Genomic DNA, 2,577 nt, shown 5'->3' with positions numbered 1-2,577 from the left:
TACCCACACATGCATCTCACAATGATTACAAATCTTGACAAGTTATGAGCTTTCTGTAGATACCTTACATGATACTCTTTATGCATAAATATCCCATAAGTTTGGTATAGTGAGTTTGTAGCATCTGAGGTGAGAGTCGTTTGCAAAGAACAGGGGACCCTTTCCCTCTGTGTCACAATCTCCCTTCCTGTTTATCACCCAGCTTCACCTCCCTGTCCATTCATATAGCAGCCCTGTGGCAGCTACAGCACTTGTTTACATGGCAAAAGTAATAGTGGGAATGAATTTGAAAGCAATCTAGTGTCTGAAAGTGAGGAAGAGGGCTAGAGTAGCAAGTGCTCTGTGAAACACCACTGATTAACCTCAGTTACTGACCCCAACATTTCTTCTGAAGCGAAGTTCCACCATGGCCAGGTTCCCATTTATTTGTAGCTTGGTGAACTAATATCCTAGAGTGAATCCCTTATCAGTTATCAACTGTACTGTACTGATTGATACATCTTGAAACTGGCTGTTTTGCCATTAAAAATTATTCTCTGTTCTCTTCTATAGCACCTTTCATCTATGGACCTCAAACCACTTTTCCGGCATTAATTTAAGTTTGTAACACGTGGCGTAAGTAAATATTATTGTTCCCATCTTATGGATGCATACATTAAAGTATAAAGAGTTCAGGTGAGTTACCTATGATCTCACAGGCAGTCAGTGGCAAAGCTGGGATCCAGAATTCCTGGCTCCTAGTTCTGTGCTTTAATCACTAGATGTGCTGCCTTATTAATGTTCTCCTGTCACTGTGATCAAGTTCAGGGTTTCCTTGAGGACTCAGATGTTTTCCTAGGATTTTGACTGGAAAAGAATTTGTTTTGGTCTTTACTGGCTGGTGTCTGATTACTTTGGGAATGATGTGGTACTCTGTGAAGTAGACAGACAACCCTGCGGCTAAGTGGATGCCGCATAAAAATAATTGGCTACCTTATATTTTCAGGTGTCTGACCTTGTGTGTGGTGGTCATCCCAAAACAGAGAATGAAATTACAATCACACACTGGCGGCCAGATTGGGGAGCCTTTATGCGAAGAGTCCCACTGGAGGGGTTTACAATCTGGCCCTGGAGCCTCTACAATTTCAGTTGTTTTGGGTAGACAGAAATACAGCTGCCTCTTCTATAGCAGATCAAGTTATCATTGTAATGGCAGAGAAGAATCGGCAATTTGTGACAGGAGCAGAAACCTCTTAGTTAAATAATATAGAATCATAGGACTGGAAGGGACCTTGAGAGGTCATCTAGTCCAGTCCCCTGCACATATGGCAGGACTAGGTGTTATCTAGACATAATGGATAAAGATGTAATAGAGAATTATTTTAAAAACAAACAAACCTGAAAACACAGAAAGCTACTTCCCTTTGCAAATCTGAATTCTCAAAGGGCTAAGGGAGGCCGTTACTAAGAACAGAACACTCCATCTCTCTTACAGGCTTCAGATCTTTGGGAGCTTTTATTACTAATTTTTTGTGGGGGGAAGAACTGGAGCTTGCTCCATATTGACTTAAAGTGCTCTCTTACCAACCCCGATAACATAAAGTACAATTCTCTGCTTGCTGCTATTGTTAAATAAACTTTTGTACAGTATCAGAACTGGGGATTGAAAACTGAAACAGAAAGCAATTTGCCATAGGACTTTATACATCACAAATCAAAACTGGTGATTTCCCTATAGGGGTGACCTACTGATAAGTTGCTGAACTGCAAGAATGAAGGAAAGAGAGAGGATCACAGAGACAAGGATTGAGGGAAGAAAGAAGATATTTGTAAGGGAGATGAAGTTCAGGAGAGGTGTTGCTGGTGCTGCTCCTAGGACTCCTGGGCCTTGATCCCACACACTCTGAAGTCCAGGAAAAAACTCCCATTGACTTCATTGGGCTTTAGATCAGGCCCTTTGTCCCAGACATCACTAGTGTATTTATGATCTGTATTATGGTAACACCTACAGATCGCAGCTGAGATCAGGGCCTCGTTTGGCTAGGCTGTGTGTGGGACACACAGCAAGAGATAACATTGCCTTGGAAAACTTACAATCTCAATGGAGAAGATGAAGGGTGAACATGCACACAGCGGTGAAGTGATTTGGCCACAGCAGGTTGGTGGCAGAGCCAGTAACAGGACTGAATCCCAGTCCCGTGCCCTTGCTGCCTCCCTATACAGAAAAGGAAATGGAGGCAGGGATCACTGTTCCCTCTAAGCTGTGCGTGTGTGCGCGCACACAGATCCTAAACCCCGCGCACATGGCAAAACACCATGCACACACAAATTTGCACACAAGAAATTTTTTGTGCACACAGCCTGTCAAATATTAGAGGGAACGTTGGCAGGGATTATAAATATTCATACTTAGGGTGACCATATGTCCCATTTTGGCTGGGGCAGTCCCTTTTTTAAGCCCTGTCCCGACTGTCCCAGCCTTTTTGGCAAGATGGCCATTTGTCGCATTTGCTTTTGCCAACTGATCAAAAAGTAGGGTGAAGACTAGAGGGACGTGAGGAGGCAAGCGGTGACACCAGCCCTGCACAGAGGGGGAGG

Source organism: Mauremys mutica, chromosome 8, assembly GCF_020497125.1.
Source record: "Mauremys mutica isolate MM-2020 ecotype Southern chromosome 8, ASM2049712v1, whole genome shotgun sequence".
Lineage (NCBI taxonomy): Eukaryota > Metazoa > Chordata > Testudines > Geoemydidae > Mauremys > Mauremys mutica.
The sequence above is the reverse complement of the archived record's forward strand: the minus strand, read 5'-3'. Positions refer to the sequence as shown.